At 42.5% G+C, this 22,904-nt stretch overlaps 1 protein-coding gene and 1 long non-coding RNA gene across 2 annotated transcripts in view; one reads left to right on the top strand and one right to left on the bottom strand.

Moving 5' to 3' along the window:
• NCOA7 (nuclear receptor coactivator 7) overlaps positions 1 to 7,801 on the bottom strand; it is a 53,038-nt gene extending 45,237 nt beyond the window's left edge. The window contains exon 1 of the mRNA XM_069974890.1: positions 7,600 to 7,801. The gene's annotated coding sequence lies outside the window, so the exon portion shown is untranslated. The remainder of the gene's footprint in view (positions 1 to 7,599) is intronic.
• A 3,974-nt stretch (positions 7,802 to 11,775) lies between these two features.
• On the top strand, positions 11,776 to 21,311 carry LOC138795595 (uncharacterized). Its single transcript, XR_011363635.1, has 3 exons — positions 11,776 to 11,928; positions 13,403 to 13,481; positions 21,195 to 21,311. It is a non-coding gene; the product is annotated as an uncharacterized lncRNA (long non-coding RNA).
• Positions 21,312 to 22,904: the final 1,593 nt, after the last annotated feature.

Genomic DNA, 22,904 nt, shown 5'->3' on the forward strand with positions numbered 1-22,904 from the left:
GTCGTGCACTTATCTCACCCCTCCCCCACACCCAGGCTGGAGGGGCTCCCAGGAGTGCAGGGAGGGAGCACATGGCCAGGACTCACAACTCTACTGGATAGAGAGGAAAATCCCACAAATCTGTCACTACTGTATGTTACAGAGCTGGGCACCAGACCTAACACTCCATGTTCTGTAGTCATCATCATTATACATGAAGCAGAATCCATGGACTTCACTTTTCTATCACAAAAATATGTTTAACCCCTTGGTGGCTAACTTATTACAGAGAGAAAAACACTTTTCTTATGCTATGTATACATATGTTACTTACATGTTACTTGTTATTGTAAGTTACTTGTTATTGTTACTTATTATTATTACATGTTACTTATTATCGTTACTTATTTTTATTATTACATGTTACTTGTTTTCATGACAAAAAGGGCCGTTGTTGCCGATTAAAACAACAGCCGTTCTTGTCATGAAAAAATGTGCTGCATTTGGTTGTTGTTCACACAGTGTATTACATGGGGCGGTATTGAGGAACAAACGAGCGCTGTCAGCTCCTCATTCCCCACTCGCTGTCGGCGCTATTCCGTGCATCCATAGATAATCCATACAGCCCATAGAGGAGAGCAACAGTCTGCTGCCGCCGTTCCTATTCCTCGGAGAGACGGCAGCAGATCGCTGCTATCCTGGTCATTTGTCTTTCAACATGTTGAAAGACAAACGACAGCAACAAACAGCTGACATTGTTCATGTCGGCTGATCGTTGTCTTTTATTACACAAAACGATTCTCGTCCGTAACAGCCGATATCGGCCGAATACAGCCGATAATCGTTTTGTGTAATAGGCCCTTTATATACGGCCGTGGAAATAATTGACTTGTTATACAGTGTGGCTGTCATGCTGGCCGTACTGTGCATGGAAATCATTGGTTAATACAGGTACACCCATACATTTGAATGGGCTTTATGGTGCATTTACACAGAGATTTGACAGATCTTTGAAGCCAAAGCCAGGACAGACTATAAACAGAGAACAGGTGATAAAGTAAAGTCTGAGATTTTTCCTCTTTTGAAATCCATTTCTGGCTTTGGCTTCAAAAATCTGACAGATAAATCTCTCTGTGTAAAGCACACTTAGATAATGTTCCTAGGGCAGATATGTCAGTATTGGCCGCGGGTACATGTAAAACAGCGGCCGTGTCAAACAGTGTGAACATAGCCTAAATATACTAAAAAAACATCAATCAACTAAAGCATATTTGGCAAGACTGAAAGCACTAAGGTGTTGTTAGGCTTATGGAGTTCTCAAACAGTTAAATGGTGAGTAATAGTCCTTTTACATGGAGCGATTATCTGTCAAATCTCCACAATAACAATCATATTTGATCTGCTGGTGTAAAATTAGCTAACCATCAAGCGAGAAATCTTTCATTGTGGTCTTTCATGTTCTCAAAATGCTGATAATTTGTACATTGCTTTGTCTAGTCACAGATTCACCCTGGTGTGTGAGATGGCCTGAAGCAATGTTAAAGGGAACCAATCACTTAAAAAAAACGGCATATACACTGCGTGGGTACAAACACACACGGCATATACACTGCGTATTTACTGATGCGATACGCAGCAGATACGCAGCAGATTAGATCTAAATAACTGAACACAGTATCAAATCTGCTGCGTATCTGCTGCGTATCTGCTGTGTGTGTTTGTACCCTAACGCTATGGGAATGTGCTGTAGCAGCACCCAGCACACTTCCCAAACATGCTTCTATACCCCCTGTCCCTGGAGTGTACAGCCCAAAAACTTACTTTATAAAGTTGGCGCCCTTTATGTAAATTACCCCCAAGTAGTCGTGGTGGGCAGTGAGCTGCCGCAAGTAGTCACAGTCCCTGGGCGTTCCGGAGCAGTAATCAGGCCCCTCTGGGCGTGATTAGCCTGCATAATTGTGGCGACGTCACTGAGAGGCGTGCTGTCCCTAACGTTAGCACGCCTACGTTCTTTCTGTGCCGGTCATGCGCAGTACAGCGCAGTACGCAGTACATTGCAGTATTGTAGCGGCACTGCTGCGGGGACATTCTTAAGTCCGGCGCAGAAAACACCAGACTTAATAAATGTCCCCCTATGCCTTTATAGCAATATTCGTGCAATGTTGATGATCATTCCCGATAACATAGCGCAGCCACAGGTGAACATGTGGATCTGTCTGCATGCGCTCCCTGCTATGTGAGAACAAGGCCTAAGAAAATATTTATCAAATTAACTTTGGAATGTCAAAAAAAACACAGCTCCATGGCGACACACAGAATCCAGTAATAGTGAAATCACGGGGGGGGGGGGGGGGCTGACGGTGGGCTGACATCACACATATCACAACAGAATTTAAGTGCACATGTATATATATATATATATATATATATATTTAAGGTTTTGTATGTTTAAAGGGAAACTGTCAGCTAGAAAAGTCATCCCAAACTACTTACATAGTTATATAGCTGTGTAAGCAGTGAGTCTATCCATAACTTTATTGTTGTTGTCTGAGGCTGTAATCACATAGAAAAATGCTTTTTATTTCTACTATGAAGTGTCACAGAGGCGGGGCCAGGGCACTGAGGTGCACAGATGCGCTCTGACCATGCCCCTATGACACTTTATAACAGCAATTGAAAGCATTGCAGCCTCAGACAACTACAATAAAGTTATGGATAGCCTCACTGCTTATTTAGCTCTGTGCCTTTTTAGCTGACAGTTTCCTTTTACATCAAAATTATACATATGGCCACAAGGTGTCTCCCTTCCTGTCAAACTGTGGTCCATGATTCCTTCCATATTTGATCTTTTCTCTGTTCAAGAAAATAGAGACCAAACACAGGACGTTCCAGTGCTTTGCACACTCACAGACAGTCATTCCTAAGCACACACAGACCGGGACAAGTCTTCACTGCACAGACACAGCGTATACACAGCAGATACGCAGCAGATTTGATGCTGTGTGCAGTTATTTAGATCTAATCTGCTGCGTATCTGCTGCGTATTTGCTGCGTATCGCAGCAGTAAATACGCAGCATATATGCCGTGTGTGTTTGTACCCTTAGTAGCAGAGAATCCTGGGGGTGCTCCCATTGTATGGTTAGTTCTCCTGTCACACAGAACCAAAACCTCTGTAACCACACAGTGACAACCTGAATAATGAACAGGTGTCTTTGCTTATGGTGCGTTTACACACACAGATTTATCTGACAGATTTTGGAAGCCAAAGCCAGGGATGGATTTGAAAACAGGAGAGATCTCAGTCTTTCCTTTATGATCTGTTCCCTGTTTATAGTCTGTTCCTGGCTTTGGCTTCCAAAATCTGTCAGATAAATCTGTCTGTGTAAACGCACCATTACATAAGCATACACAAAATTCAGACTTCTTGGACCTATTCATTAAAGGGGTTATTCAGTGCTACAAAAACATGGCCACTTTCTTCCAGAGACAGCATGACTCTTGTCTCCAACTGAGGTGCGGTTTGCAATTAAGCTCCATTCACTTCAATGGAAATGAGTTAAAAAACCCAACCCAAACTGGAGACAAGAGAGGGTCTGTCTCTGGAAAAAAGTAGCCATTTTTGTGTAGCGCCGGATAACCTTATTAAGGAATAGTGATCCGAGCTGCAATTGCGCGTTAGTACTAGTACCTGACCATCTTTTAACTACATATGATATGTACAGCACCCTAAAATTAATAGTTATTATTGGTTATTATTATACTGAGATGCAATCAGATGATAATGTGCGTCTCTGTATCATGAGACCCGACCTTCCGGATTAGCAGAGGATTATACCGCTGACCCAGAAGGGCTAATTGTGACAGGTACACTTTAACTATGTTCACACTACGTATATTTCAGTCAGTATATGTATATTTCAGTCAGTATATTTCAGTCAGTATTGCAACCAAAACCAGGAGTGGATTAAAAACACAGAAAGGCTCTGTTCACACAATGCTGAAATTGAGTGGATGGCCGCCATATAACAGTAAATAACTTCCATTATTTCAATATAACAGCCGTTGTTTTAAAATAACAGCAAATATTTGCCATTAAATGGCGGCCATCCACTCAATTTCACCAATGTGTGAACAGATCCTTTTTGTGTTTTAAATCCACTCCTGGTTTTGGTTGCAATACTGACTGAAATATACTGACTGAAATATACGTAGTGTGAACCCAGCGGGTACAAACCCACACACCGTATACACAGCAGATACGCAGCAAAAACGCAGCAGATTTGAAGCAGATTTGGTGGTGCAGATTTGATGCTGTGTTCAGTTATTTAGATCTAATCTGCTGCGTATTTGCTGCGTGTTTGCTGCGTATTTGCTGCGTATCGCAGCAGTAAATAAGCTGCGTATACGGTGTGTGGGTTTGTACCCTAAACCATATGGCCCTCCATATGCACCTGGTTAAATACTCGAGTCTCCAGTGGGGCTTGTTACTCATGTTGGGCACTTGAGTATTAAAAATCCCGGACTCGAGTAACAAGCACTTGAGTATTTTTGTGCTCGCTCTTCTCTAGCCATTATATCTAGAACAAAATATTGTACCCCATGATTAAAGATGAGAAGAATCAATGATATCCTAGGTTACACCTGTCCACATATTATTTATAGGGACATTAGTTAGCAGGAAGAAATGGTGGTAAGTGATAAGCAGACTAATTTTGCTTATTAGTTAATATTACAAAGCAAATATTTCTTTAGGTGTGTTTACATAGCATTGTATGTGTACTCTGCACTTTGTCACGCTACTTCAGCCCAGATAATAACAGTAGAGCAGGATGTACAAGCCCAGCGCGTAATACAGGAGATTAGTGTCTAGGCGATAACTGAGTTTGTAGAGCCGACAGGTCTTGTTTCTTTCCTGTGTAGAACATCTAAATCTATAGAACACTGGTGTCCACAGATATAAAAAAAAATGTACATATTTTTTTTTATATGAACAACAATGTGACCAGAGAGTCATACACCCTAATGTGTGTGTAGTGTTAGACTAAAGGCCCTTTTACACGGGTCACTAGAAATGCTCCTTTGGCCGATAACTGGCCTGTATATAAGCGATCATTCGAGGAGCAGGAAAACGCCCCAACCTCAGCTGATCGCATCTTTTGGGCTGGCCTTAAAATAATCATTTACCAGCTGCACATCTCGCCATATAAGCAGGGGATGTGTGTGCGGCCGATAGCATTTAATTTAAATTTAAAGGAGAAGTCCGTCAATTTATAAAATCCTGCAGACAGCTGGGGCAGGGCGAAAATTGATTACATATACTTACTATACGTACTATGATGTCACAAGTCGGGGGAAAAGGTCTGTCCCAGCTGATGGACTGGCCGCTTAGCCAATCAGTGACTGGAGCGGTGCTCCAGCTGAGTGGCCAGTCTGTCAGACTGGCCATAATGTGTCAGTGCCGGAGAACCCGGAACCCCACAGGGGTTCCACGACCGGTCCCATCACTCACCACAAGCACAGTAAGTAGTCGGTTTCCCCCTGCCGGCTGCAGGATGTTATAAATCCCCAGACTTCACCTTTAAATTATATCATGCGGCCCAGCTATGGGGTGCTGAGGATGAAGGTATTCTTACTTTGATCCTTTTTTTCTTTTTATATTCCTTTATTTCTTTTTTCCAGTTTTCAAAAAGAGTTTACCGTATTTACCCACTTTTGTACCAATGGAAGATCCAGTAAGATCCAATTTTTATAGTCTTGAAGAAACAGAATCTTAATAGCAAAGTTTTTATACTTTTGGAGGGTACTCGAGTCCCCTAACACAAGGGTTACTGCTTCTCTTGGTATTTTGTACCCCAATTTTACTCCTAGAATTCTACTCCTACTCCCTCCCAAGATACATGACCAGAACATATGTAACAAGTCGGATTCAGCCTGTCCAAATTGGGGACACAACACGTCCCATTTTTCTTACCTTGATCCTTGGCGTTGTTTTCAGGAACTTTGCAGTTTATTAGTAATATGTAAATTAGGCATTTAGTGCACTGGGGGCAGAACCACCATCCTCAGTGCCCTGATCCTTTGTAGCTGGCCCGCCCCTTCTAATGAATATTGGGGCAGCGATCTGCAGTGACACCACAGCACAATGACTTACACTTCATGAGGAGGGATGGGTCGACCGGAGCAGATCAGTGCACTTGTCCAACGCCCAGTGCACCAAACTGCGTAATTTACATATTCAATAAACTACAAAGTTCCCGATAAGGCAAGCAATAACTATAAATTTGCTGGGTTTTTTAAATGTCATGACAGGTACACTGTTACCATAAAGAAATGTACTAAGTGTGGACCAATATTTAGGTGGATGGTGCCCGAGGCAGGGAGAGAGCCCTGTGAACTAGTCATTAGGGAAGAGCCCAGGTTGTAACTAGTCACAGCTCTCTGCCCGTCAGCACGCTCTGCAAGGATGATTGACAGGTAGAGAGCCGAGACTAGTAACGCCCCAAGCTCCTCCCCAATGACTAGTTCATAGTGCTCTCTCTGCCTCATGCGCCAGAATTAAAGAACGTTAGTAGCTGCTAACAGCGTTATAGGCAAAACACTCCTGACTGGTTTCCTTTAATAGCCAGAAAAAAGCAAAAAGCTAAATTCACCAGGACAAAACGGCGGTAAGGTTTTTATACATTCAGGCAACTATTTATTTTTGAATGGTAATTCTGGGGTCCTGTTATTGCATATATGCTCCTTGTTATAGGAAAATGTGTGCAAAGCATGGCTTTTTTAAAAATGTTTTTAATGGTTTTGCACTGATGGTCTAATAAACATTATTATACATTCATTACAGATGAGGGTGCAGTTATATTATGTCTCATAAGAGAGAAACTTTCACCTTGTCATTAGATTTTTCAGCATCATTTTGGAGCAACATAAATACACATGCTCATGCTCCCTCTAGTGGCAGCTGTCAGTACAGAGACTTCCCTACTAAATGACTGGGAGGTAAGTCGTTCTCAATACATTGTGCATCAAAGGCTATTGTGAATTGTGAAATTCAGAAAAATGTAGATGTGACAAATTTCTAATGTCCAAGAGTGGATATTTATCACTTTACTGCATGATCACAGTGAGAACTTTAAAAGGGATAAGAATGTGTGATCTTACTATGTTTAAAGGGAAGCTCTGGCTATTTTTTTTTTTCTTTCAAATGAACAGATTTCAGAAAGTTATATAGATTTGTAATTTACTTTGATTTCAAAATCTCCAGTCTTCCAGTACTCCCCAAAACAGGAACTGTCCAGAGTAGGAAAGATTTTCTATGGGGATTTGCTACTGCTCTGGACAGTTCCTCTCACGGACAGAGGTGGCAGCAGAGAGCACTGTGCCAGGCTGGAAAAAATATACCACTTCCTGCAGGACATACAGCATCTGACAAGTATTGGAAGACTGGAGATTTTTTAATAGAAGTAAATTACAAATCTCTGGCACCAGTTGATTTGAAAGAAATTTTTTTTTGTTGAATTATCTTTTTATGGTTACTAAATGATTAAGTATAAATATCTACATATTACCATAAAAAGTGTAAAAAAAAAAAAAGACAGACGTGTCACAATGAGTTTTTATACCTGTGCTGTGTCTTTTGTTCTCACTACGACGAAGCTGTTTCCCTTGACCTCTTTTCTTTTTCTTTTCCTCATCAAGACTGAGAGCTTTCTCGGGAACTTGTCCTAGAATCACCTTCACATTACCATCTTTGCTGGGTGGAGGGTCAACATGTGAATTACTAGAAGCAAGCTCTGGATTTTGCTTTACCGTCTTTCGTTTTTTCAACCTATACAAGTTAAAGGAAAGAGTAAATTATCATTGATGTAAATCACTACCAGAGTAAATACCCTTGCAGGAAAAAGTAAGTGAACCCTTCGAAATTATTAGAATTTTCTGTATTGTTTTTTATTATATTACTAATAAAATGTAGTCAGATTGTTATCTAGGTAAAAATTACAGACAAACACAATCAAACGGAATGAAAAACATAGACACAGTTATTTTGTTAACCCCTTAAATAAATTCACTGGACTACCTCTTTAGGTGTACGATAACATGATTTCCCCAAAGGTTTTTGCCTTTCTCTGGATCAACATGATAGGATTATAGGCTGAAAATGATGGACCTGTTTCTTTTTTCAACCTTATTAGCAAGGTATGAATAAGGAAAAACGTAGCTAGAAGTGTTTGATATACAATGTTGTACAGAAGAACCTGCTCAAGAGGGCACTGATATGTTGTATAATACATGTCTGATGCCAAGTGCCTATAGCAATGAGCAGGGCAGAGGGAACGGAATTAGTTCTGCTCTTCTGAAGCCATTTATGAATATCCTCTTTAGTGTTTAAAGACTGTGTCTCCTTTCTGCTTTTGTTTTCCTGAGGACGTTCTACTTACAGGTTATTGGTAAGACCCCTGACATTCCCAGATCACAAAGTATATTAAATTTTCTACAGTGAAATTCCTCACATAGTATAAGAAAAAAATATCAAAAAGACGAACCTGAGCGTGCAGCATTTCAGTACTGGTGACAAAGAAGCTGGATGTAGCCGTGAGGCTGGCCAGAAAAACGCAGCCAAGATTAGGAAATAAACAGGGGTTGTGATCACAAGCAGTTTTGCAATTTACTTGCTTTAAAGGAGAAGTCCGGCGAAATTTTTTATGAAAGTATTGTATTGCCCCCCAAAAGTTACACAAATCACCAATATACACTTATTATGGGAAATACACATAAAGTGCTTTTTTCCCTGCACTTACTACTGCATCAAGGCTTCACTTCCTGGATAACATGGTGATGTCACGACCCAACTCACAGAGCTGTGCAGGCTGTGGCTGCTGGAGGGGATGATGACTGGGGGACACTGAGCATCCCCCTATTTTAAAAATACTGTTACACATCCTGTGATCCATGCTCCCTGCTGATATTTGGTCTTCAAAAAAAAAAAAAAAGAGACCAAACACAGGAAGTCCCAGTCCTTTGTGCGCTCATGAAAGGAAAGACACCTGTTCATCATGCAGGTTGTATATCACCTGAGGTCAATTAACTTAGGCTAAATATATTATTTAATGCTGTGTTTACACGGAACGATTATCGTTTGAATTTTCGCATAAACGATCGCATTTGAGCGATAATCGTACCGTGTAAACACAGCAAACGACGAGTGAGAAATCGTTCATTTTGATCTTTCAACATGTTCTCAAATCGTCGTTTGCTGAAAATTCGCAGATCGCTTCGTGTAAACAGTCTTTCACCGATTTACCCTATGTAAAAGATGGGCTTAAGCGATCTTAAAAACAATCACAATAACGATTTTTCCTACGAATTTTCAAAGGATTTTTCTAACGATTTATTCGTCTAAACACTGATCGTTATAAAAACCAAATCGGTGCTTCAAAATCGTTAAACAATCGATTGGGCAGATTATCGCTCCGTGTAAATGTAGCATAAAGGGGAACTATCAGCAAGTTAGACCAATCTAACCTGCTGATAGCCCTTATAACGCTGAGGATGTTAAAGAGGAAGATATGTGTCTTACCTTCCTCCTCAGTGCCGGTCCCGCACTGTAAGCCATGGTAAACTCTGCTTCAGAGCACCGTTAGGAGCACTGTCGTGTTATCCAGCCCACCCCTTCCATTGATTATCATTAGAAGGGCCAGGCCAAGTGCTCCTAACAGTGCACTCTAGCGAAGATTACTCCAGTGCCAAGGAGGAAGGTAAGACACATACCTTCCTCCTCAGTGTCCCTGGCACTATAGGGGCCTATCAGCAAGTTAGATTCATCTAACCTGCTAATAAATCCCCTTTAACTTTTGATTATTATATTATCAGCACTGCAGCTTACCAGGAGACAATGCTCTTTGTTATGTTACAATTCATTCAGTATAATGTCACTGTGAGGTACAGATGTTTGATGCCGTGTGACAGGAGAGACGACCATACAATGCGAGCTCCCTCAGCATTCTCTGCTACTGAATGTGGACATGCAGCAGCTGTACATACGCACAATGAAGGGAGACACCTAGTGGCCATATGTATAACTCTGATTTAAATAAAGAAAATGGAAAAAAATTAAAAGGGTATACTAAAAAAACTGCTTGCAATCACAACCCCTGTTGATTTCTTAAAAAAAAAAACTCACTCAAGTCCATAACCCACACCTGTCACTGCGTCCCCTTTCACCCATATGTTAGTGAGGACAAGTAGTGAACACAAAGCCTGAGAAATCTGATAACACTGATTGTGTCTACATATCAAACAAAAACACACAAAGCCTTTTTGTTCCCTGTAATATATTATTCAGATTGCTCTGCTCTAAAAGGTAAGCGTTTCTGTAGCTTCATTCTTATTCATGGCATTTGTGAAAAATAGGTGAACCCCACAGCCACATTACAAAGGGGGCCACTGGGGTGAGAGACGAGTCGAGATGGGGAACCTCCATCCCTACGGCTGCAGCAAAGCTACAATTCCCATCGTGTACCAGCAGACAAGGGCTCCAGCAGTTCGAATGAGATGCAAAATGAGGGTTTATGCCAGGGTGTGTAACGCACAGGAAACGCAATGGTGTTTTTTTTCAGAGGTTGTGATCTAGACGGCCACTTGTGTTATCTGTTTTTTATCCTTGAAGAAACAGTCAATTATTTAGCATGGTATCCTGACTGCTTGAACCCTTGTTTGCTGTTATTATATATCTATGGAGGAGTGAAGGCGACCATGTTGCCAGGAGTAAAGAGTGGAATGCTGGCTCTTTTTTTTTTACTTTTTGTGTCAATTCTGGAGACAAGTGCAACTTGAGCTTGCTCGCATCTGATTGTTTGCCATTTGAATACGGTTAGATGCAGCCGTGGGGAGTTCTGGCTCATCTCTAGTCAATTCTCATCAATGCTAAACAGCTGGAGGGCCAAAGATACCCCATTTCCAGTCTAACCAATTACATGGACCTGAGGAGTTAAAGGGGTACTCCGGTGAAAAATTATTTTTTTAAATCAACAAGTCAGTTTAGTCATATAGATTTGTAATATATTTCCATTTAAAAATCTGAAGTCTTATAGTACTTATGCTGTATGTTCTGCAGGAAGTGGTGTATTTTTCCCAGTCTGGCACAGTGCTCTCTGCTGCCACCTCTGTCCATGACAGGAACTGTCCAGAGCAGTAGCAAATCCCCATAGAAACCCTTTCCTGCTCTGGACTGTTCCTGACAGACAGAGGTGGCTGCAGAGAGCACTGTGTCATACTATAAAAAGTACACCACTTGCTGCAGGACTTACAGCAGCTGGTAAGTACTGGAAGACTTTAGATTTTTAAGAAGAAGTAATTTTTAAATGTATACAGTATAACTTTCTAATAATTTTTATCGGTGTCCCCCTTTAGGAAGCTGACCTCAGAATCATGTGTAATATACAGCTGACATGTAGTGAGGACGGCATGGGCATAGACTCTGTGTCTGCGCCATCTCTGTGCTGCGCATTAATGACGCTTTAGCATTATACTGCAGTTATGTGCCAGTTTATCAGTCTTTCTGGATGGCAACCAGATGCTGAACGCTCCCTGTATATACACCGGAGGAGATTTATCAAACATGGTGTAAAGTGAAACTGGCTCAGTTGCCCAATCAGATTCCACCTTTCATTTTCCAAAGAGTCTGTGAGGAATGAAAGGTGGAATCTGATTGGTTGCTAGGGGCAACTGAGCCAGTTTCACTTTACACCATGTTTGATAAATCTCCCCCTATATAATCTTATCTGGAAGGATTCCATGGAAGCTGCAGCCTTTTCTGTGGGGTGGTAACAAGCAGAGTGCACTTAGGATGCCGCTCCATAGAAAGTCATTAGCCGCCGCTACTAATTATACAATCTATCATAAACTGGAAAAAAAACACTTTCTAAAAGGAAAACCCAGAACTAATAACCAAGGTGAATTGCTGCTTAAATGTTACCCGCCCCATCTCCACGCTTCTAATGAGCTCCTATTAGGTTAGATACGGAGATCTTGTCTTCAGAAAGGCAAAGGCCCTGCACTTAGAAGAAGAAATCATAAAAATAATAATCCAAGATATCATCCATTGTCCGACCAGCTATTAGAAAGTCAAACACCACAGCTTGTCACGTGGTTGTGAAAGACCCAAAATTACCACAAAAAGCCATATAACCACTAATGCACATAGAATGTCTAGATAATGTCTAGAATGTGACATACTGGACTGTGTGTTCATTTTCATTTCATAAAAACTAAATGGTACATGTCAGTGAATAGGGATTGCCTGTTACAGTGTCAGTTTTTAGACATGTTCTGTCTCTGACGTTGAAGAATTATTATTTTTTTTTTAATCAGCTGGTGTCAGAAAGTTATATAGATTTGTATTCTTTCCAGTCTAACACAGTGCTCTCTGCTGTCTCCTCTGTCAATATCAGGAACTGTCTAAAGGAGGAGAGGTTTTGTATGTGGATTTGCTGCTCTGTCATTGACAGAGGTGGCAGCAGAGAGCACTGTCAGAATGGAAAAAAATATACCACTTCCTGCAAGGCATACAGCGGCTGATAAGTACTAAAAGACTTAGGGCCCTTCTACACGGAAAGATTATCTGACAGATTATCTGCCAAAGATTTGAAGCCAAAGCCAGGAATGGACTATAAACAGAGAGCAGGTAATAAAGGAAAGCCTGAGATTTCTCCTCTTTTCAAATCCATTCCTGGTTTTGGCTTCAAATCTTTGGCAGATAATCTGTCAGATAATCTTTCAGTGTAAAAGGGCCCTTAAGAACTTTAAATAGAAGTAATTTGCAAATCTGTTTAACTTTATGGCACCAGTTGTTTTAAAAACATTTTTTTCTCCAGAGTTCCCCTTTTAGGGTACAAACCCACTTGACGTATTTGCTGCGTGAATCAGTCTTAAAAATAAGCAGGCAAAACGCAGGTTGGCTTTATACAATTGTTCTGCGTTAAAATACGCAATTGCGTATTTTTGAAGCGTGAAGCTACATGCGTTTTTCGCACAGGTTGTTAACAACTGATGCTTTGCTAACAACAAGCTTCACGCTTCAAAAATACGCAATTGCGTATTTTAACGCAGAACAATCGTATAAAGCCAACCTGCGTTTTGCCTGCTTATTTTTAAGACTGATTCACGCAGCAAATACGTCAAGTGGGTTTGTACCCTAAGAGTCTATATAACCAGTGCTGTAGATAAATGGTGTACAGAGACTGCAGTCACACCAGGGCCCTAGTGTCTGAGAGGCCTCCAAGGCCGGTGGCTACATTAGAAGACTGAATTTTATAAATGGTACATGGCAAGTTACAGATTTTGCATTGGGTCCTATAAGCTTCACGTTCTGTCTCTGTACATTACTGTATTTAAATGATTGTTCCAACTGTTTTGTATCTGTTACAGGGGGTTCAGGAAGTCTTCAGATTTCTGCTGATAAAGACATGACATTCTACGAACAGATGGGAATTATTATTTTCTTCCTGTAAGTGAATTTTCTGACAGTTGGCAAGCCTAATGTATATCCGCTGATAAGCCTGGGTTCACACTGGGATGCTACGTTGGGAAACACACCATCTTGAGCAGGGGTGCTGTGGGGATAGCATTTTACAAAGTATAGCTTAAAGGGGGACTCTGGCAAAAAATATATTTTTCAGATTAACTTGTACCAGAAGGTTTTATCAATTTGTAAATGACTTCTATTTAAAAATCTCCAGTCTTCCAGTACTTATAAGCTGCTGTAAGTCCTGCAGGAAGTGGTGTATTTTTTCCAATCTGACACAGTGCTCTCTGCTGCTACCCCTGTCCATGACAGAAACTGTCTAGAGCAGTAGCACATCCCTACAGAAAACCTCTACTGCTCTGGACAGTTCCTGACATGGACAGTGGCGGCAGCAGAGAGCACGGTGTCAGACTGGAAAGAATACACCACTTCCTGCAGGACATACAGCAGCTGATGAGTACTAGAAGACTGGAGATTTTTAAATAGAAGTAAATTACAAATCTATATAACTTTCTGACACTAGTTCCCCTTTAAAATGTTTTAGTATTTTAGGAAAATAAAATGTCTTGTGTACAAAATCAGTTCAACGTTATAAGTTAGTTACAGCAGATGGGGACAGTGAAATGCCTCATTACATTATGTTGTGATTTCTTTTACTATTATTATTATGGCTGTTCACTGTTCAAGGGATTGAAGTAGCTTGCACACAGAAGCATGCCAGATGTATTAGTGCCCAGTGGTGGTAGTAAGTAGAGTACACCTCTTATACAACACTATATACATTCTATACATTCTAGCAGCTTTCAAATGCAATTTTGTAATGACTGGCTCTGGTGAAGACCAGCGGCCCCATAGACTCTGCTCCCCTGTGTGGCTTACGCCATCACTGGCTGCAGTCCAGTGGATCCAGAACACTCCAGTCATTACATATTTTATTGTATACACCATAACAAATGTCATTGGCAACACTGAGCTGTAGCTTGGGAAAGGTAGAATGGAGTGATAAATGGGCGTAAAGGTTACAAAGTGCATGACACTATTAGCCCTGACCACTAGTGATACAGACAATTCACCAAATCACCAGGCAATCGATTAGGGTGTTTGTGTTACACCTTACTTTCATCTACCATGCCCTAAATTGGATGAATATTTCAAAGGGAAAAAGGAAAATAGCATGACCCATATCACATTACTGTGCTGCAAAACTGCAAGTACATTTTATTTTCAGCAAAAGATGACAAACCATCACTGTTTCGTCTGAATGTTCCTTTAGGATACAAACACACAGGGCGGATCCACAGCGGATTTCTGACTGCACATTCGCAGCTAAATCTGCTGTGGATCCCTGCCCTGTAATTTCTATGAGAAAACATACTCGCAGCAGGATTGACATCCAGCTGTGAGTATGTAAGGAGACCACCCTATTAACCCCCCATCAGCTGGAGCATACATTGCTTGCTCCACGCTCCGGCTTGCTTCGGGGGTTTCCTGCTGGAGGCCTATCAGTGCACTGCCCCGCCGCAGCCACTGATTGGCTGACCAGTCATCCAGATGTCGGAAACCCCCGAAGCAAGCCAGAACGTGAAGCAGGTAATGTATGTCAATCCCGCTGCGAGTATGTCTTCTCATAGAACTTACAGGCCAGGGATCCACAGCGAATTTGTAGCGAGAAACCCTCTGCGGATACGCCCTGTTCACACAACGTTAGTTGTGTATTAATCACGGCCGTTGTTGCCGACGTGCAACAACGGCTGTGATTAATATAGATCTTACGTGCACTGCAGTTAGAGGGAATCCCGGTCAAAGTGTATACACATAGTATACACTTCAGTTGGGATCCCTAGCGGCCCCACGGAAAACTGACACGTCAGTTTTGTGCGGCCACTAATTATTGAATGGCGGCCGTACACGCCTGACAGGTCACACAATGGAGAGTGCGGTTCCGGCTGCACTTTCCATTGTAGGCTATGGTAAATTGGGATGCGGGTGCACACGGTTTCCACGCATCCCAATTTAGTAGAAATGACTATGCCTAGCCGTTCTGTGACACGGCTGGTGTCATACGCCGTGTGAACCTGGCCTCAATGATATTCAGACGTTTAGGTGACCTAGCCATCACAAAAGAAATGAGATTTATTTTTTTATCATTTAAGTTTTGATACGTGGGGGTCTAGGTGTTTAAAGGGAAAAAAGTATCTAACCCACAGATATCTCCTTATAGTAAACGGGGGCTGAGGATGAAGGTAAGTTTCTTACCTTCATTCTCGGTGCTGTTCCTGCTTTATTAATTGTTTCATTTATATACAAATATGCCATTATAGTGCAGTGGGTGCGTGGCTACACCCCCCTTCCCCTATCCCAATGCACCGATCAGCTTCGGGTTTCTAATGAAGATCAGCATAGCAGGCTGGCTGGGGGGATGGTGTAGCCAGGGTGGATCAGTGTGTCATAGTGCACCATTACAACATATTAGTAGACTAAACTGCTAGGAAGTGCATGGCTGTGCGCTGCTTGTCCCTCTCTAAGCTTCATCCCTGGCCTGCTCTAGCAGTCAGTGGGGGTCTGAAACCATGCGGGTGGGGGGCCCCTACAACATGTCAATGTTTTTTTAAGTGACAGTGTCCTTAAAATTAGCTTTAGATGCCTTAATTAGACAACTTTTTACAGTTTTACATAAGTTTCTCAAATACATTGCTGGATTTGGCTGTAAAAATCTGTTAGATAATCTGCCAGATATCTGTTAGTGTTATAGGGCTCTTAGGCCCCTATTACACCGGGCGATGGGGAGGAGCAAACAAAGGGTCTCATCGCTCGCTTGCTCCTCGGTCCCCGTTTGCTGCTGGCACTATTACACGCGTCGGTAGCGAATGGGTAAGAGCCAGGGGGAGCTGCCCATGTGATCGCTAGATCTGCAGTCTGCAGCAGTCCGCTGGTGCCGCTCCTATCTTAGGGGCCTATTCCACAAAGTGATAATTGGCCAAATTGGCCCGATTCGGACGATTATAGCTCTGTGGAATAGAGACAACGATCAGCCGATGATCGTGTCATCGGCTGATCGTTTATTTAGGTGCAAACCTAAAATCATCGGGCACCCACCTCACATCGCTACGTGGAATAGCTATGCGCGGTGGATAACCGACGATTCTACAAACATCACACTTTACCTATCTAGGCTGCGCTCCTTCTTCCTCCCGGTCCCGCGTGCAGCAGCAGCTTCAGAGCGGCCTGTCTGAGTTGACAGACCGCTCAGCCAATTACTAGCCAGGACCGCCGCGGCCAGTCATTGGCTGAGCGGTCTGTCAGCTCAGCCCGGCTGCTCCGAAGCTGCTGCTGCGTGCGGGACCGGGAGAAGGAGCGCAGGAGAAGCCCTGCAGCATGGTTCGGTAAAGTATGCTGTTTAAACAAGGGCTGCAAGGACATCGGTAATGATTATCGGGCGTGGAATAGGCCGAGTAAACGAGCGCCGATCTAGCAGATCACCGCTCGTTTACATTATTGCTCAGGCCCCCATCGGCCCGTGGAATAGGACCCTTAGTCTTTTGTCTTTCAACATGTTGAAAGACAAAGAAAGACAACGATCAGCCGACATTGTTCATGTTGGCTGATCGTTGCCTTCTATTACACGGGACAAATACGGCCGATAATCGTTTCGTACAATAGTGCCCAGTATAAAACAAATGTAAATGCCCTGAGGGAACCAGATGACATATAAACTCCTATTACAGGCCTATTACTTTATCCTAGGCCAAGGCAGAGTGATCTTTCCTTAGAAGGGTGTCCCCACACAGGAACCTACCCCTGACCTTTTATGTTCCATTGCCTACTATAAGGGCCATATTACACGTTCATACGTCCTGGATAAGTGAGCGATTATCTGTTAGATTGGCTCTTGCTTACAGAGCCTAATAAATGGCTTGATGATCGTGCAGCAAAGGCTGCATGGACATCATTAACAATGTTGTCCTGTCTTTCTCTGCCGCTGCAGTGACAACCCACTCCGGGGGCTGGTTGAGGTGGGACATCGCAGCTGCCACTAATTGGCTAAATAGCCTGTCACTTCAGAGACACCTTTAGAAGCTTTAGTGGCTGCAGTGCGCAGGGAAAAGCCAGGAGGACACGAGGGGCATGGTTAGGTAATGCAGGTGGATGCAGGCCTAGTGAGTCGGAGAAAACATGCATTTGAATTTCAGTAGCTTAAGAAATTGGATGCCACCCTAGGAAGTCCGGGAAAACGTGGATACAGCCATAGGCCATAGGCTCCATCCATGTTTTTCAGGACTCCCTAGGGCTGCATCCAACTTCTTCAGCCACCAGTAATCAAATGCTGAATGATCTGACTCGAGCATGCTCCAGTTGTGCTCATTTCTAGTCGGTGGCCATGTTAGTAGATATGCTATTAGTATACAGACTTTAAATAAACATTCTGGGCCAAATACCTACACTCTGTTATGCCTAGTATAAAACTACAGTGAACAATGTATGACACAGGATTATATAACACCCGAGAGATAATCCTTGTGTCATGCACCACCCTCTCAGGCCCCATACACCCACATGCTACATTTAAAACTATATGCATAAACTGGTACCTCCATTTAAGAGTAACTTGGATTGAGAGCGCTTTACAAGAAGCTCAGTTTTTAAAATTGTTACTTAGTTTAAGAGCATTGCTTTGGTTTAGGAGCTCCCTGTACTGGGTGGGAGGGCGAGTGGAGGAGGGGCATGGTCTGTATAGCAGGGTCTACAGCACTGTACTCCGACCCAGGAAGACTCCCTCACCTTCCAAACCATAGCAGATCCACTTCAGGCTGGGGCTTACATCAGGGGACAGGACTGTGGAGGTAATCTCTTCGTGGTGCTGCATTTATGTGCCCACCAGGGCCGCTTCTGCCATGAGGCGAGATGAGTTTATTGCTCAGGGCGGCAGCTTTGTAGTTGTTTGTAGGGGCGGCAGATTTTATGGAGCGGCCATAAATTATACTATCTGCTACACACCACAGACTTTATTGACCCCATGACCTGCAAATGATAGCTGGACACAGACATAGAATGCAAGAAAGTTAGGACTGCAAACACTCTGCAGATATTGTTATATACTTTAGACATCACTACACTACAAGTGATCACTATCCCTGAAGAATTGGTGGAATTGGAAACTTTGAAACTTTTTCTGTCTTGTCCTCACCTAACATGAAAGGTAGTGCTGGCACAGTGATTTATGGTGGAGCTGGATTGTGTATACAGTATGCACTTATTATAAGCTGCAGGTTTCATGCACACTTGCCTTACCTACTTATGATTTTCAATAGGCTGGAGGATGGGGTAATAAGTCAGTGTGGGCACAAGGGGGGCCCCATTTCCATTCTCGCCTCAGGCAGCAGAAAACCTAAAATCAGCCCTGGTGCCCACATATGCCCTGCTCCTTCCTTTATGCTCCCTGCAGTCTCTGTCAGCCCTTGTGTTTCCCATCCTCTCCATTCCTGCTATAATGTGCCAGCACTTACACTCAGCCATTCATACTGCTATATATAAAGTTTCTGTCACTGTCCTCCTGCACAGCTCTGTGATTCTCACTTCCTGACTGGTCCATGCTGAACACACACCCCTTCCCCATTTCTGTCATGTGACCACACAGACCTCTGACATCAGTCCTGCTTCTCTATTCTAACCGGTTGTACTACGCTACTACATTATGGGTATCTGCAGTTCCATCCTGTATTTACAAACTGCTGCTGTTTTTTTCAGGTTTATGCACTTACTATACATTATACACCACATGCTGATTACTATACTGTCCAGAAACTTATAATATGACATATTCAGCTGTTTCAAAATCTTTGTTTCATTAGTTTTACATGTTATTCAGAATATAAAATCATTATTTTTGGTGTGTGGAACCAATTATCTGCATATCAGTGATTTCTTATGGGAAAATTTGCTTTGGTTTAAGAGTGATTAGGATTACAAGCACAGTCCCAGAAAGAATTATGCTTTTAGCCTAAAGCACCACTGTATCTGAAAAATGTCTATAGAAAACCTTAGGATGGAATCCCACAGAAGTTTTTTTTAAACTGCTGCTGCAGTTTTTGTGCCAAAGTCAGAAGTGGATCCAAATGGGATGGAAAATATAAAGGGAGGACTTATAATTCTCTCTCCTGTTGAATCCACTTCTGGTTTAGGCAGAAAAACTGCAGTGGTAGTTTTGCAAAAAACTGCTGTGTGTGAAACCAGCTTAAACCTTTTTTTCATTTGAAGATTTGCACACAGCTATTTCACATGGTGCCAAAACACTACAAGGACTGGTTTTCAAAATCACTAATAACATAAACAACTATTGTGCCAGCCGGTCATGTCTGCACATAGCTGCCCAGAAAAATGCCAGGACAGGTATTAACAAACCCTAAATAGATCAAGCAACATTTACAGCAATACACTATTCTAACAGAGGTTTTTTCAAGAGCATAAATAAATGGGAAAAGCAGAATCTTTCCTCTCTTATCAGGGCTAGAGATGAGCACAACTAGAGCATGCTGGAGTCGGATCATTCGGCATTTGATTACTGGTGGCCAGTGGCGTAGCAGGGTAGGCAGCTGTTATGGGATGGTTATGCTATGGTTGGTTATGCTATGGTTGCACAGGGAAGATAAGAGCCTCCTGTGTCCTACTGCTTAACCCCCTATGTACTGCAGTGTGTAGGTGACCGAGTGTTCACTTACATGCTGCAACACAAAAAAGGGTTAATAAACACAAGACATGGAGATCTCTGCTTCACTGCTCTGATAACCCCTGACCTCTGTTCTCCTGAGCTCCTGCAGAGGTCAGGGCTTATCAGTGCATGCAGAGGTCTTCCTTTTTAACCTTTTTTTGTATTGCAGCATGTCAGTAAACATTGGGTCACTTACACACTACAGTATATAAGGGGTTAAGCAGAAGGTAGTCTGCTTCTGCACCTATGTATTTAACCATAAGGGCTCCTAATAGGCCCTTATAGTTAAATACAGTGGACAGACAGAGCAAGCAGCCATTGGCTCTCTGTTCTGCCAGTCACTTTTGTAGCTGCAGCCCGGATTCTGCCTCTGGCCACAAGAGATTTTATTTTTTAGTCACATCATATACATATGCAGTGCTTTGTGTTGTGCGTAGGGGAAGGGGGGCCCCCATACAGTTTTTTGCTATGGGGCCCCATGAATCCTAGCTACGCCCCTGCCGGTGGCTGAAGAAGTTGGATGCAGCCCTAGGGAGTCTGGGAAAATATGGATACAGTCATAGGCTTTATCCATGTTTCCTGGCCTCCCTAGGGCTGCATACAACTTCTTCAGCCACTGGTAATCAAATGTTGAACGATCTGACTCGAGCATGCTCCAGTTGTGCTCATCTCTAGTCGGGCCATGTTAGTAGATAAGCTATCAGTATACAGACTTAATGAACACTCTGGGCAAAATACCTACACTCTTGTTATGCCTAGTGTAAAACTAAAGTGAACAATGTATGACACAGGATTGAAAAACACCTGAGAGATAATCCCTGTGTCATGCCCCACCCTCTCAGGCCCCATACACCCACATGTTACATGGAGAGTTCATGTAAAAAACACCTAAGAGATTATCCCTGTGTACAGTCTCAGTAAGTGTACTCCAGCCCTTACTGACAGCAGTATGTACCTCATAGAGCTAAAATTAAACTTTCCTCCTTCAGGCTTTGCTGCCCTGCTCTGTGGTGAGTCTGTCCATGAGATGGCTGACATGGAGGAGCATGTGACCATGCTCCGGCCCCAGTGTCCACCAACCATGCCCCGCCCCCAGTGTCCACCAACCATGCTGTCACTATCTTAAAAGATGTCAGAAAATAAAGCATGAATTTTTAAGGAGCTGTGGATTTTGCACTTCATGTTTACATTCAGGTATTGTGGATATACCTACCACATCTGCTGGAAGTTTGTTCCAAGCATCTACTACTTTTTCAGTAAAGTATTAATTTCTCGTGCTGCTTTTCATCTTTCCCCCAACTAACCTCAGATTGTGACCGCTTGTTCTTGTGTTTAGTTTTTTTCTAAAACACTTCCCTCTTGAACCTTTAGTCCTTTAACATATTTAAAGGCTGCCATTATGTCTACCCTTTCCCTTCTTTCCTCCAGACTCAAATTCTTAAAGTGTAACTGTCATTTAATTTATTTTTGCAGAAATCAATAATACAACCAATTTTAAGAAACTCTGTAATGGGTTTTATTAAGCAAAAGTGACTCTTTCTGTAGACAAAAAGCTGTTTTCCTACCCCCCCCCCCCCTTACTTCTTATCTGCTAATTATCAGGCAAAGTCGTCTACATTAGAGGGGAGCAAAGTGAAGACAGGTTTGCTGTGTCCATTATAACCTACGGCGGGGCCGAGAGGGATAAGTGAGCAAGAAGGAAAAACAAGCAGCCCTGCAGTTTGAAGACTGTCCACAGAAAATGCTGGATTCACAGGTCAGAAAGCTCAATGCTGATCTGGAAACTTGGTGAGGGGATGTTGCGTGGTGCACAGTGCAGGGCTGCCTTTTCTCCTCTCTGTGCTCACTCACCACCCTCGACCCCTCAAAACTTGCTTCTTCTGATGTAAGGGGAGGAGGTAGGAAAACAGCTTTTTTGAGTACAGAAGGAAAATTGCTTGTACTACTGATTTTTGCAAAGTGACATTAAAATGACAGTTACACTTTAGAGATGAGCGAACCTGGAGCATGCTCGAGTCCATCCGAACCCGAACTTTCGGCATTGGCGGTGGCTGCTGAAGTTGGATAAAGCCCTAAGGCTATGTGGAAAACATGGATATAGTCATTGGCTGTATCCATGTTTTCCAGACAACCTTTGAGCTTTATCCAAGTTCAGCAGCCCCCGCTAATCAAATGCCGATCGTTCAGGTTCGGATGGACTCGAACCCAGTTCGCTCATCTCTATTACACTTTAAAGTGTACCTGTCATTATATCAAAATCTAAATCAACAGTAGATGTGATATAAAGCAAGTTTGCAATTTACATTCATTATTTTTTGTTGTTGTTATCATGCTGTAAAATAAAGCTGAACTTACCAGAAATCCAGGTCCAGTCTCCTGAAGGCAGATTTTCTGACTTGTGCTAGATGAAAAAAACAGACTAAACACAGAAATTCCGGCCAGTACAGAGAGTCACGGCTCAATGTGTCCATCAATCACATGACTGCCTTCTCTCTGTGAGCGGTCAGATGGCCTGGGAAACACAGGACTTCCTGTTTTCTGACTTTTGGAGAAAAAAACATAAAACAGGAAGTGCCGTGTTTTCCATAACTAAAAAAAAAAAGAATGTAAATTGCAAACTTGCTTTATATCACATCTTCATTTAGATTTTGAAAGTTATAACGACAGGTACACTTTCAGTCTTGCCTGATATGTTTTAT

This window comes from Dendropsophus ebraccatus, chromosome 6 (genome assembly GCF_027789765.1).
Source record: "Dendropsophus ebraccatus isolate aDenEbr1 chromosome 6, aDenEbr1.pat, whole genome shotgun sequence".
Lineage (NCBI taxonomy): Eukaryota > Metazoa > Chordata > Amphibia > Anura > Hylidae > Dendropsophus > Dendropsophus ebraccatus.